The following is a 15706-nucleotide window of genomic DNA, read 5'->3' as shown; positions in this document are numbered from 1 at the left end:
TCCTGCTCGCCAGACTCAGCAGCTGTCTGAAAGAGTCTAGTCCTGACTTGACCAGAGTCCTGCTCGCCAGACTCAGCAGCTGTCTGAAAGAGTCTAGTCCTGACTTGACCAGAGTCCTGCTCGCCAGACTCAGCAGCTGTCTGAAAGAGTCTAGTCCTGACTTGACCAGAGTCCTGCTCGCCAGACTCAGCAGCTGTCTGGAAGAGTCTAGTCGTGACTTGACCAGAGTCCTGCTCGCCAGACTCAGCAGCTGTCTGAAAGAGTCTAGTCCTGACTTGACCAGAGTCCTGCTCGCCAGACTCAGCAGCTGTCTGAAAGAGTCTAGTCCTGACTTGACCAGAGTCCTGCTCGCCAGACTCAGCAGCTGTCTGAAAGAGTCTAGTCCTGACTTGACCAGAGTCCTGCTCGCCAGACTCAGCAGCTGTCTGAAAGAGTCTAGTCCTGACTTGACCAGAGTCCTGCTCGCCAGACTCAGCAGCTGTCTGAAAGAGTCTAGTCCTGACTTGACCAGAGTCCTGCTCGCCAGACTCAGCAGCTGTCTGAAAGAGTCTAGTCCTGACTTGACCAGAGTCCTGCTCGCCAGACTCAGCAGCTGTCTGAAAGAGTCTAGTCCTGACTTGACCAGAGTCCTGCTCGCCAGACTCAGCAGCTGTCTGAAAGAGTCTAGTCCTGACTTGACCAGAGTCCTGCTCGCCAGACTCAGCAGCTGTCTGAAAGAGTCTAGTCCTGACTTGACCAGAGTCCTGCTCGCCAGACTCAGCAGCTGTCTGAAAGAGTCTAGTCCTGACTTGACCAGAGTCCTGCTCACCAGACTCAGCAGCTGTCTGAAAGAGTCTAGTCCTGACCAAATATATGAAATGTTATCATTTACATATGAAGAGTCTAGTCGGTGTTTGAGAGAGTGAAGAATGGGTCATTCCCAGAAAACCAAAACTAAGCTCTTTGTAACAGAAGCTGATTCACTTTAATTAACCGTGTTAAAGTTCCCTGAGTTTAATAACGAATAGCCATGCTCTCAGGTGACAGATTTAATACTGAGTTGATTAAATGTTTGACATCGAAACGCTTTATAGTACAATTGTACGTTTTGGTTTCACAAAATTCCTCTAAGATTTACAGTAGGCTACGTTGGTGCCAAATCAGAGTCTGGAGTGATTTCATAAAGAGATACAGAATTCCAGGTAGAAGAATTCTAGAATGAGTAGAAGCCCCTCTACTGAGAGAATGTTGGCTTCAAATCAATCATCTACAATGTTATGATGAAGAGTTACAGAATTTCAGGTAGAAGAATTCTAGAATGAGTAGAGATGAGAGAAGAGAACTGTCATCCACCCCCAATAACAACTACATATTCCAAAAAATGACTTAAGTAGTACTTTAAAGTATTTTCACGCTTCTAACCAGCCTCAGCCCCAGCCTCCATCTCTACCCTGTCCCCAGCCCCAGCTTCTACCCAGCTTCAGCCTCCACCCCATCCCTATCCCCAGCCCCAGCCTCCACCCCATCCCTATCCCCAACTTCTACCCAGCCTCAGCCTCAGCCTCCACCCCATCCCTATCCCCAGCCTCCACCTCTACCCCATCCCCATCTTCTACCCAGCCTCCACCCCATCCCTATCCCCAGCTTCTCCCCAGTCACAGCCCCAGCCTCCACCTCTACCCCATCCCCAGCTTCTACCCAGCTTCAACCTCCACCCCATCCCTATCCCCAGCCTCCACCTCTACCCCATCCCCATCTTCTACCCAGCCTCCACCTCCAACTCTACCCCGTCCCCAACCCGATCTTCTACCCAGCCTCAGCCTCCACCTCTACCCCATCCCCATCTTCTACCCAGCCTCCACCCCATCCCTATCCCCAGAACAGCCTCCACCTCTACCCCATCCCCAACCCCAGCTTCTACCCAGCCTCCACCCCATCCCTATCCCCAGCACAGCCTCCACCTCTACCCCATCCCCAACCCCAGCTTCTACCCAGCCTCCACCCCATCCCTATCCCCAGCACAGCCTCCACCTCTACCCCTTCCCCATCTTCTACCCAGCCCCAGCCACAGCCTCCACCTCTACCCCTTCCCCAGCTTCTACCCAGCCCGAGCCACAGCCTCCACCCCATCCCTATCCCCAGCCCCAGCATCCACCCCATCCCTATCCCCAGCCTCCACCTCTACCCCCATCCCCAGCTTCTACCCAGCCTCAGCCCCAGCCCAGACACCTGAGCCCTCCAACCTCTGCTTTCATCTCCCAGCCCAGACCAGCCCAGACCAGGGACAAAGGCACAGAGAGGAGAGAGGAGAGAGGAGAGAGGAGAGAGGAGAGAGGAGAGAGGAGAGAGGGGAGAGGAGGGGCTGGCTGAGCTGCGTTTGCATTATTAACCAGTGATTATTAGGAACATCATTGTGAACAGAGAGCTGAGTGAGAATTACTGATCGTACAACAGCAGATGTATCTGTCTCCTCGTAATGACTCTCAACCAACATGCAGTTATCATGTTGCAACTCAATTAGGGAACACGTGATGTCATCAAACTGAGACATTGCTTGTTAGAACAGGAACTACAGATTATAGAACAGATGGAACAGCTGCACGTTGGGCTCTTGGGATGTAGCTGAGTTTGGATTGGAAATAAATGGTCATTAGGACCAAGGGACAGTATGAGAACTAAACGTTGGGCTCTTGGGATGTAGCTGAGTTTGGATTGGAAATAAATGGTCATTAGGACCAAGGGACAGTATGAGAACTAAACGTTGGGCTCTTGGGATGTAGCTGAGTTTGGATTGGAAATAAATGGTCATTAGGACCAAGGGACAGTATGAGAACTAAACGTTGGGCTCTTGGGATGTAGCTGAGTTTGGATTGGAAATAAATGGTCATTAGGACCAAGGGACAGTATGAGAACTAAACGTTGGGCTCTTGGGATGTAGCTGAGTTTGGATTGGAAATAAATGGTCATTAGGACCAAGGGACAGTATGAGAACGAAACGTTGGGCTCTTGGGATGTAGCTGAGTTTGGATTGGAAATAAATGGTCATTAGGACCAAGGGACAGTATGAGAACTAAACGTTGGGCTCTTGGGATGTAGCTGAGTTTGGATTGGAAATAAATGGTCATTAGGACCAAGGGACAGTATGAGAACTAAACGTTGGGCTCTTGGGATGTAGCTGAGTTTGGATTGGAAATAAATGGTCATTAGGACCAAGGGACAGTATGAGAACTAAACGTTGGGCTCTTGGGATGTAGCTGAGTTTGGATTGGAAATAAATGGTCATTAGGACCAAGGGACAGTATGAGAACTAAACGTTGGGCTCTTGGGATGTAGCTGAGTTTGGATTGGAAATAAATGGTCATTAGGACCAAGGGACAGTATGAGAACTAAACGTTGGGCTCTTGGGATGTAGCTGAGTTTGGATTGGAAATAAATGGTCATTAGGACCAAGGGACAGTATGAGAACTAAACGTTGGGCTCTTGGGATGTAGCTGAGTTTGGATTGGAAATAAATGGTCATTAGGACCAAGGGACAGTATGAGAACTAAACTGTGTGACCCCAGCTAGTGTGAGTTTTTTTACATTGTTTACTAACCTAAACTATGGTTTCTCACAGAGAAACACTGTTATGGAACATGTTATCTAATGGATGTAGTTTGTAGATATGGGTAAGACATCTTGTGACTCTAATGAAGTGTACAGATCATGTACAAATTGCATGCATTTTGTTCTACTTGACCATAGGTACACTAGTAATGTTACAACATAAATAACATGTATTTTATATTAAAAAACGGTAATACAAGTAGATAAATATTTGTACATATTTCCTCCAATTTAATCTAATGCACAGACACTACAAAACGAGCTTGGGGTCTTTGTGTACTGAAAGATATCCAGGTATAATTTCTGTATTTTTCTGTGAATGAAAAGCTCAGGGTCATTAGTTGTGATTTCTGGTGGCTGTGCCTGACATATTTAACGTGCTCTATCAATGCTGCGTTTCAAAACAGCGGCTCCGCTCTCCTACCTGTCCTCTTTGGGAAGCGGTATCCCATTTCGCCAGCATTATACTGCTGCTTTTGCTGTTGGGAGAAAGAGAGAACAAGGAAAGGTTTGTTCCTAGCAGGTAATCAGCACTTGTGTTGGTCAGGAAAAAGAACCGCGGCGCAAAAAGACTAGGACCTTTTCTCTGACATCAACAGAATCCGAGGCTGAAAATGTCTACTGTGTGACTACAACTCAGACAATAACCACAACACTCAATACATTCGCAATGAAAATAATCTCAAAATGACAGTGTAATAACGTCTTCATTGTTTTTTAATTATAACATAATAAAAATAATAATAACACATTATATTACAAATTAATTATACATGATTTATGAAACTCACTTATCATGCCAGTTTGTTATATTCACTGCGTCTAGGCCCCACGAAATGTGCGCTGAAATAAATGAGTAAAACAATAAATGGAAGTGATGAGTGATCGAAATGATTATAATGAATAAATCGATAATACGACATCAGAATATCAGAATGTGAGAAGAATCACCGACAAAGTAAGTACAGTTCTACACATATAACAGGTGCGCAAATATAGCGTCCATAAAAGTGCATTACAATATTCTGCATCTATGATATAGAAAACATTTGGATAGTTGTATTCCTGCAACAACAAAACTTGTAATGCAAATGAATGATTAAATGGTAAGAAACTGAGAGAAAAAAATGACCACAAATAAAACAAAATATATAAACATGAATAGTCTATGTAGATTATTCAAAGAGTAGGACAGGAGGCTAAGCCACTTCAAAAATGAACACGGGATTTACCTTGATAAATTAGAATGAAATAGAACGATAAAAAATGCAAAAATCTTTTCCTGCTCAAAATTAAATTAGGATCCATTCGTGATTCATACAACCCACGGTCAGTGGAATCGCTTTCTCCCCCGCCAGGTAAAATGGAATTTAGCTGCACCATCGATACATTTTTTCTGATACCATGTGGATAATTTCCTCCTCACAGATTTCCTCTCCTTCTCTCTCTTTTTCCATTCGGGTTATTCCGGAGGAGCATCCTTGCTCCTTGGATAGGCACCAGCCGCTCCTGCTCATTTGCATAATATATGCAGGGCTGGCAGGTAAGTTAGAGGCGCGAGGACAGAGATGGACCCGGGTTCTGAGGCGGTGCAATATTTCCACTTAGGTGGACATGTTTTGTAAACCACTTTAACATCCAGTGGGAAAGTATGGTTAAATGTGCTAATAATTTGTGAATTTTGATAGATCGCCTATAGGGCCCAGACTATAAATTCAGTATGCCTAATTTTGGAAAAGTAAACATTCAACAAATCAAATATAATTTGTATCACAAGCCATAGGAACGTGTTTTTGTTTTAAATCTAGGCTAAATGTGTTTCTAAATGTTACATTTAAGGCACTTGAGATTTTATTTTTTACACCTGATAGTGTTGCATATCTGAAACGTCTACAGCTATTCCTACCGGTAACAACTCATCTACTGCCTCGACAGCGCCCTCATGTGTTCAATATGTCAGTCCATTATATTATTACTGTGCACCATGCAGTGTGAGAGAGAGTTGGGTGAGACAGGGACGCAGCTTAAGCCCCACCTTCTACAACATATATATATCAACGATTTGGCGAGAGGAGAGAGGTTACTTGATACACTGGAAATATTTTTTTTTTTAAACAGAGCAAACTAGAATGTTATTTGACCCTAAACAGAGAGTACACAGTGGCAGAATACCTGACCACTGTGACTGACCCAAACCTAAGGAAAGATTTGAGTATGTACAGACTCAGGGAGCATAGCCTTGCTATTGAGAAAGGCCGCTGTAGGCAGACCTGGCTCTCAAGAGAAGACAGGCTATGTTCACACTGCCCACAAAATGAGGTGGAAACTGAGCTGCACTTCCTAACCTCCTGCCCAATGTATGACCATATTAGAGACACATATTTCTGTGAATTTGATGTTTACTGTTCATTATTATTGTTTTTCACTTTTGCATGTTGTTATCTACCTCACTTGCTTTTGCAATGTTAACACATTACCCATGCCAATAAACCCCCTTGAATTCAATTGAATTGAGAGAGAGTTAGAGAGAGAGAGAGAGAGAGAGAGAGAGAGAGAGAGAGAGAGGAGGGGGAGATAGATGGGGGGTAGAGGGGGAAAAGAGACAGAGGAGGGGGAGAGAGGTGGGGGGGGGACCTGAATGGACCTGAACACTCTAAAGAGCCGACCTCAACATGGACCTGACCACCCAAAAGAACCAGCCTCAACATGGACCTGACCACCCTAAAGAACCAGCCTCAACATGGACCTGACCACCCTAAAGAACCAGCCTCAACATGGACCTGACCACCCTAAAGAACCAGCCTCAACATGGACCTGACCACCCTAAAGAACCAGCCTCAACATGGACCTGACCACCCGAAAGAACCAGCCTCAACATGAACCTGACCACCCTAAAGAACCAGCCTCAACATGGACCTGACCACCCTAAAGAACCAGCCTCAACATGAACCTGACCACCCTAAAGAACCAGCCTCAAAATGGACCTGAACCCCCTAAAGAACCAGCCTCAACATGGACCTGACCACCCTAAAGAACCAGCCTCAACATGGACCTGACCACCCTAAAGAACCAGTCTCAACATGGACCTGAACACCCTAAAGAACCGGCCTCAACATGGACCTGACCACCCTAAAGAACCAGCTTCAACACGGACCTGAACACCCTAAAGAACCAGCCTCAACATGGACCTGACCACCCTAAAGAACCAGCCTCAACATGGACCTGACCACCCTAAAGAACCAGCCTCAACATGGACCTGACCACCCTAAAGAACCAGCCTCAACATGAACCTGACCACCCTAAAGAACCAGCCTCAACATGGACCTGACCACCCTAAAGAACCAGCCTCAACATGGACCTGACCACCCTAAAGAACCAGCCTCAACATGAACCTGACCACCCTAAAGAACCAGCCTCAACATGGACCTGACCACCCTAAAGAACCAGCCTCAACATGGACCTGACCACCCTAAAGAACCAGCCTCAACATGGACCTGAGCACCCTAAAGAACCAGCCTCAACATGAACCTGACCACCCTAAAGAACCAGCCTCAACATGGACCTGACCACCCTAAAGAACCAGCCTCAACATGGACCTGACCACCCTAAAGAACCAGCCTCAACATGGACCTGACCACCGTAAAGAACCAGCCTCAACATGGACCTGACCACCCTAAAGAGCCAGCCTCAACATGGACCTGAACACCCTAAAAAACCAGCCTCAACATGGACCTGACCACCCTAAAGAACCAGCCTCAACATGGACCTGACCACCCTAAAGAACCAGCCTCAACATGGACCTGACCACCCTAAAGAACCAGCCTCAACATGGACCTGACCACCCTAAAGAACCAGCCTCAACATGGACCTGACCACCCTAAAGAACCAGCCTCAACATGGACCTGACCACCCTAAAGAACCAGCCTCAACATGGACCTGACCACCCTAAAGAACCAGCCTCAACATAGACCTGACCACCCTAAAGAACCAGCCTCAACATGGACCTGACCACCGTAAAGAACCAGCCTCAACATGGACCTGACCACCCTAAAGAACCAGCCTCAACATGGACCTGACCACCCTAAAGAACCAGCCTCAACATGGACCTGACCACCCTAAAGAACCAGCCTCAACATGGACCTGACCACCCTAAAGAACCAGCCTCAACATGGACCTGAACCCCCTAAAGAACCAGCCTCAACATGGACCTGACCACCCTAAAGAACCAGCCTCAACATGGACCTGACCACCCTAAAGAACCAGCCTCAACATGGACCTGACCACCCTAAAGAACCAGCCTCAACATGGACCTGACCACCCTAAATAGCCAGCCTCAACATGGACCTGACCACCCTAAAGAACCAGCCTCAACATGGACCTGACCACCCTAAATAACCAGCCTCAACATGGACCTGACCACCCTAAATAACCAGCCTCAACATGGACCTGACCACCCTAAAGAACCAGCCTCAACATGGACCTGACCACCCTAAAGAACCAGCCTCAACATGGACCTGACCACCCTAAAGAACCAGCCTCAACATGGACCTGACCACCCTAAAGAACCAGCCTCAACATGGACCTGACCACCCTAAAGAACCAGCCTCAACATGGACCTGACCACCCTAAAGAACCAGCCTCAACATAGACCTGACCACCCTAAAGAACCAGCCTCAACATGGACCTGACCACCCTAAAGAACCAGCCTCAACATGAACCTGACCACCCTAAAGAACCAGCCTCAACATGGACCTGACCACCCTAAAGAACCAGCCTCAACATGGACCTGACCACCCTAAAGAACCAGCCTCAACATGGACCTGACCACCCTAAAGAACCAGCCTCAACATGGACCTGACCACCCTAAAGAACCAGCCTCAACATGGACCTGACCACCCTAAAGAACCAGCCTCAACATGGACCTGACCACCCTAAAGAACCAGCCTCAACATGGACCTGACCACCCTAAAGAACCAGCCTCAACATGGACCTGACCACCCTAAAGAACCAGCCTCAACATGGACCTGACCACCCTAAAGAACCACCCAACATGGACCTGACCACCCTAAAGAACCAGCCTCAACATGGACCTGACCACCCTAAAGAACCAGCCTCAACATGGACCTGAACCACCCTAAAGAACCAGCCTCAACATGGACCTGACCACCCTAAAGAACCAGCCTCAACATGGACCTGACCACCCTAAAGAACCAGCCTCAACATGGACCTGACCACCCTAAAGAACCAGCCTCAACATGGACCTGACCACCCTAAAGAACCAGCCTCAACATAGACCTGACCACCCTAAAGAACCAGCCTCAACATGGACCTGACCACCCTAAAGAACCAGCCTCAACATGGACCTGACCACCCTAAAGAACCAGCCTCAACATGGACCTGACCACCCTAAAGAACCAGCCTCAACATGAACCTGACCACCCTAAAGAACCAGCCTCAACATGGACCTGACCACCCTAAAGAACCAGCCTCAACATGGACCTGACCACCCTAAAGAACCAGCCTCAACATGGACCTGACCACCCTAAAGAACCAGCCTCAACATGGACCTGACCACCCTAAATAGCCAGTCTCAACATGGACCTGACCACCCTAAAGAACCAGCCTCAACATAGACCTGACCACCCTAAAGAACCAGCCTCAACATGGACCTGACCACCCTAAAGAACCAGCCTCAACATGGACCTGACCACCCTAAAGAACCAGCCTCAACATGGACCTGACCACCCTAAAGAACCAGCCTCAACATGGACCTGACCACCCTAAAGAACCAGCCTCAACATGGACCTGACCACCCTAAAGAACCAGCCTCAACATGGACCTGAACCCCCTAAAGAACCAGCCTCAACATGGACCTGACCACCCTAAAGAACCAGCCTCAACATGGACCTGACCACCCTAAAGAACCAGCCTCAACATGGACCTGACCACCCTAAAGAACCAGCCTCAACATGGACCTGACCACCCTAAAGAACCAGCCTCAACATAGACCTGACCACCCTAAAGAACCAGCCTCAACATGGACCTGACCACCCTAAAGAACCAGCCTCAACATGGACCTGACCACCCTAAAGAACCAGCCTCAACATGGACCTGACCACCCTAAAGAACCAGCCTCAACATGAACCTGACCACCCTAAAGAACCAGCCTCAACATGGACCTGACCACCCTAAAGAACCAGCCTCAACATGGACCTGACCACCCTAAAGAACCAGCCTCAACATGGACCTGACCACCCTAAAGAACCAGCCTCAACATGGACCTGACCACCCTAAAGAACCAGCCTCAACATGGACCTGACCACCCTAAATAGCCAGTCTCAACATGGACCTGACCACCCTAAAGAACCAGCCTCAACATAGACCTGACCACCCTAAAGAACCAGCCTCAACATGGACCTGACCACCCTAAAGAACCAGCCTCAACATGGACCTGACCACCCTAAAGAACCAGCCTCAACATGGACCTGACCACCCTAAAGAACCAGCCTCAACATGGACCTGACCACCCTAAAGAACCAGCCTCAACATGGACCTGACCACCCTAAAGAACCAGCCTCAACATGGACCTGACCACCCTAAAGAACCAGCCTCAACATAGACCTGACCACCCTAAAGAACCAGCCTCAACATGGACCTGACCACCCTAAAGAACCAGCCTCAACATGGACCTGACCACCCTAAAGAACCAGCCTCAACATGGACCTGACCACCCTAAAGAACCAGCCTCAACATGAACCTGACCACCCTAAAGAACCAGCCTCAACATGGACCTGACCACCCTAAAGAACCAGCCTCAACATGGACCTGACCACCCTAAAGAACCAGCCTCAACATGGACCTGACCACCCTAAAGAACCAGCCTCAACATGGACCTGACCACCCTAAAGAACCAGCCTCAACATGGACCTGACCACCCTAAATAGCCAGTCTCAACATGGACCTGACCACCCTAAAGAACCAGCCTCAACATAGACCTGACCACCCTAAAGAACCAGCCTCAACATGGACCTGACCACCCTAAAGAACCAGCCTCAACATGGACCTGACCACCCTAAAGAACCAGCCTCAACATGGACCTGACCACCCTAAAGAACCAGCCTCAACATGGACCTGACCACCCTAAAGAACCAGCCTCAACATGGACCTGACCACCCTAAAGAACCAGCCTCAACATGGACCTGAACCCCCTAAAGAACCAGCCTCAACATGGACCTGACCACCCTAAAGAACCAGCCTCAACATGGACCTGACCACCCTAAAGAACCAGCCTCAACATGGACCTGACCACCCTAAAGAACCAGCCTCAACATGGACCTGACCACCCTAAAGAACCAGCCTCAACATAGACCTGACCACCCTAAAGAACCAGCCTCAACATGGACCTGACCACCCTAAAGAACCAGCCTCAACATGGACCTGACCACCCTAAAGAACCAGCCTCAACATGGACCTGACCACCCTAAAGAACCAGCCTCAACATGAACCTGACCACCCTAAAGAACCAGCCTCAACATGGACCTGACCACCCTAAAGAACCAGCCTCAACATGGACCTGACCACCCTAAAGAACCAGCCTCAACATGGACCTGACCACCCTAAAGAACCAGCCTCAACATGGACCTGACCACCCTAAATAGCCAGTCTCAACATGGACCTGACCACCCTAAAGAACCAGCCTCAACATAGACCTGACCACCCTAAAGAACCAGCCTCAACATGGACCTGACCACCCTAAAGAACCAGCCTCAACATGGACCTGACCACCCTAAAGAACCAGCCTCAACATGGACCTGACCACCCTAAAGAACCAGCCTCAACATGGACCTGACCACCCTAAAGAACCAGCCTCAACATGGACCTGACCACCCTAAAGAACCAGCCTCAACATGGACCTGACCACCCTAAATAGCCAGTCTCAACATGGACCTGACCACCCTAAAGAACCAGCCTCAACATGGACCTGACCACCCTAAAGAACCAGCCTCAACATGGACCTGACCACCCTAAATAGCCAGTCTCAACATGGACCTGACCACCCTAAAGAACCAGCCTCAACATGGACCTGACCACCCTAAAGAACCAGCCTCAACATGGACCTGACCACCCTAAAGAACCAGCCTCAACATGGACCTGACCACCCTAAATAGCCAGTCTCAACATGGACCTGACCACCCTAAAGAACCAGCCTCAACATGGACCTGACCACCCTAAAGAACCAGTCTCAACATGGACCTGACCACCCTAAAGAACCAGCCTCAACATGGACCTGACCACCGTAAAGAACCAGCCTCAACATGGACCTGACCACCCTAAAGAACCAGCCTCAACATGGACCTGACCACCCTAAAGAACCAGCCTCAACATGGACCTGACCACCCTAAAGAACCAGCCTCAACATGGACCTGACCACCCTAAATAGCCAGTCTAGGATAACAGTGGAGAAAAAACCTATAGGAAGAAAGAAACCTTGAGAGGAACTAGACCCTTGGGAAGGAACCAATCCTCTTCTCTCTCTGGCTAGCCAGGCATGTTCAGAGGTAGTAAGCCCGCCAAGGTCAGGCAATTGTTCAAATGAAACTCAATACCCAACGAGTACAACTTAAAAAATGTGGAGCAATGGTGGTCTGGTGGTCATGATCTCAAGTGTAGGATTTGAATGTGAATCGGATGCTTCTCACACAGAGGGCTCTGGTTACAGAGAGAGGAAGTGGGCCTGTGTGTGACTGACTCTCACAGAGAGAAGAGGGCTTTGACCAAATCCCCTTTAGAGAGTTCCTGGGTGGCGCTCCCATGTCCCACGGACGCTTTGTGACGCTCCACCATTGTGTGTCTAGTTTCATCAGTTGTAAGGAGACGTGAGCATAAGGGGGACATGGCGGGAGGAGACTGTGGACAGGGGGACAGACAGGCAGAGGGGACAGACAGGCAGAGGGGACAGACAGGCGGAGGGGACAGACAGGCGGAGGGGACAGACAGGAAGAGGGGACAGACAGGCAGAGGGGACAGACAGGCGGAGGGGACAGGCAGGCAGAGGGGACAGACAGGCTGAGGGGACAGATAGGCGGAGGGGACAAACAGGCGGAGGGGACAGACAGGCAGAGGGGACAGACAGGCAGAGGGGACAGACAGGCAAAGGGGACAGACAGGCAGAGGGGACAGACAGGCAGAGGGGACAGACAGGCGGAGGAGACAGACAGGCGGAGGAGACAGACAGGAGGAGGGGACAGACAGGCGGAGGGGACAGACAGGAGGAGGAGACAGACAGGTGGAGGGGACAGACAGGAGAAGGGGACAGACAGGAGGAGGGGACAGACAGGCAGAGGGGACAGACAGGCGGAGGGGACAGACAGGAGGAGGGGACAGACAGGAGGAGGGGACAGACAGGAGGAGACAGACAGGCAGAGGGGACAGACAGGAGGAGTGGACAGACAGGCAGAGGGGACAGACAGGCAGAGGGGACAGACAGGCAGAGGGGACAGACAGGAGGAGGGGACAGACAGGAGGAGGGGACAGACAGGCGGAGGGGACAGACAGGCGGAGGGGACAGACAGGCGGAGGGGACAGACAGGAGGAGGGGACAGACACTCCCTTCCCTCTCTAGCCCTCTCTCTATCACTCCCTTCCCTCTCTAGCCCTCTCTCTCTATCATTCCCTTCCCTCTCTCTCTCTATCACTCCCTTCCCTCTCTATCACCCTTCCCTCTCTAGCCCTCTCTCTCTCTCTATCACTCCCTTCCCTCTCTCTCTCTCTCTCTCTCTCTCTCTCTCTCTCTCTCTCTATTACTCCCTTCCCTCTCTATCACTCCCTTCCCTCTCTAGCCCTCTCTCTCTATTACTCCCTTTCCTCTCTAGCCCTCTCTCTATCACTCCCTTCCCTCTCTAGCCCTCTCGCTCTCTCTCTATCACTCCCTTCCCTCTCTCTCTCTCTCTCTCTCTATCACTCCCTTCCCTCTCTCTCCCTCTCTCTATCACTCCCTTCCCTCTCTCTCTGTCTATCACTCCCTTCCCTCTCTATCACTCCCTTCCCTCTCTAGCCCTCTCTCTCTATCACTCCCTTCCCTCTCTCACGTCCTTCCCTCTCTAGCCCTCTCTCTCTATCACTCCCTTCCCTCTCTCTCTCTCTCTCTCTCTCTCTCACGTCCTTCCCTCTCTAGCCCTCTCTCTATCACTCCCTTCCCTCTCTAGCCCTCTCTCTATCACTCCCTTCCCTCTCTAGCCCTCTCTCTCTATTACTCCCTTCCCTCTCTCTCTCTCTCTCTATCACTCCCTTCCCTCTCTAGCCCTCTCTCTCTATCACTCCCTTCCCTCTCTCTCTCTCTCTCTACAGTGGTGAGAGTAGAGAGTTCACTCAGGTTGGTTATGATGAACCTGACTCCACAGTGGTGAGAGTAGAGAGTTTACTCAGGTTGGTTATGATGAACCTGACTTTACAGTGGTGAGAGTAGAGAGAGTTCACTCAGGATGGTTATGATGAACCTGACTCCACAGTGGTGAGAGTAGAGAGTTCACTCAGGTTGGTTATGATGAACCTGACTTTACAGTGGTGAGAGTAGAGAGAGTTCACTCAGGATGGTTATGATGAACCTGACTCTACAGTGGTGAGAGTAGAGTTCACTCAGGTTGGTTATGATGAACCTGACCCTACAGTGATGAGAGTAGAGAGTTCACTCAGGTTGGTTATAGGACCTCAGCCCAACAAAAGACCCAACTCCATCAGCCCAACACAAGACCCAACTCCATCGGCCCAACACAAGACCCAACTCCATCGGCCCAGCACAAGACCCAACTCCATCGGCCCAACACAAGACCCAACTCCATCGGCCTAACACAAGACCCAACTCCATCAGCCCAGCACAAGACCCAACTCCATCGGCCCAGCACAAGACCTAACTCCATCGGCCCAGCACAAGACCTAACTCCATCGGCCCAGCACAAGACCTAACTCCATCGGCCCAGCACAAGACCCAACTCCATCGGCCCAACACAAGACCAAACACAAGACCCAACTCCATCGGCCCAACACAAGACCCAACTCCATCGGCCCAGCACAAGACCCAACTCCATCGGCCCAACACAAGACCCAACTCCATCGGCCCAACACAAGACCCAACTCCATCGGCCCAACACAAGACCCAACTCCATCGGCCCAACTCCGGCCCTACACAAGACCCAACTCCATCGGCCCAGCACAAGACCCAACTCCATCGGCCCAACACAAGACCCAACTCCATCGGCCCAACACAAGACCCAACTCCATCGGCCCAACACAAGACCCAACTCCATCGGCCCAACACAAGACCCAACTCCATCGGCCCAACACAAGACCCAACTCCATCGGCCCAGCACAAGACCCAACTCCATCGGCCCAGCACAAGACCTAACTCCATCGGCCCAACACAAGACCCAACTCCATCGGCCTAACACAAGACCCAACTCCATCGGCCCAGCACAAGACCTAACTCCATCGGCCCAGCACAAGACCTAACTCCATCGGCCCAGCACAAGACCTAACTCCATCGGCCCAGCACAAGACCCAACTCCATCGGCCCAACACAAGACCAAACACAAGACCCAACTCCATCGGCCCAACACAAGACCCAACTCCATCGGCCCAGCACAAGACCCAACTCCATCGGCCCAGCACAAGACCCAACTCCATCGGCCCAACTCCGGCCCTACACAAGACCCAACTCCATCGGCCCAACACAAGACCCAACTCCATCGGCCCAACACAAGACCCAACTCCATCGGCCCAGCACAAGACCCAACTCCATCGGCCCAACTCCATCGGCCCAACACAAGACCCAACTCCATCGGCCCAGCACAAGACCCAACTCCATCGGCCCAACTCCGGCCCTACACAAGACCCAACTCCATCGGCCCAACACAAGACCCAACTCCATCGGCCCAACTCCGGCCCTACACAAGACCCAACTCCATCGGCCCAACACAAGACCCAACTCCATCGGCCCAGCACAAGACCCAACTCCATCGGCCCAACTCCATCGGCCCAACACAAGACCCAACTCCATCGGCCCAACTCCGGCCCTACACAAGACCCAACTCCATCAGCCCAACACAAGACCCAACTCCATCGGCCC

This window comes from Oncorhynchus kisutch, unplaced genomic scaffold, assembly GCF_002021735.2.
Source record: "Oncorhynchus kisutch isolate 150728-3 unplaced genomic scaffold, Okis_V2 Okis03b-Okis08b_hom, whole genome shotgun sequence".
NCBI lineage: Eukaryota > Metazoa > Chordata > Actinopteri > Salmoniformes > Salmonidae > Oncorhynchus > Oncorhynchus kisutch.
The sequence above is the reverse complement of the archived record's forward strand: the minus strand, read 5'-3'. Positions refer to the sequence as shown.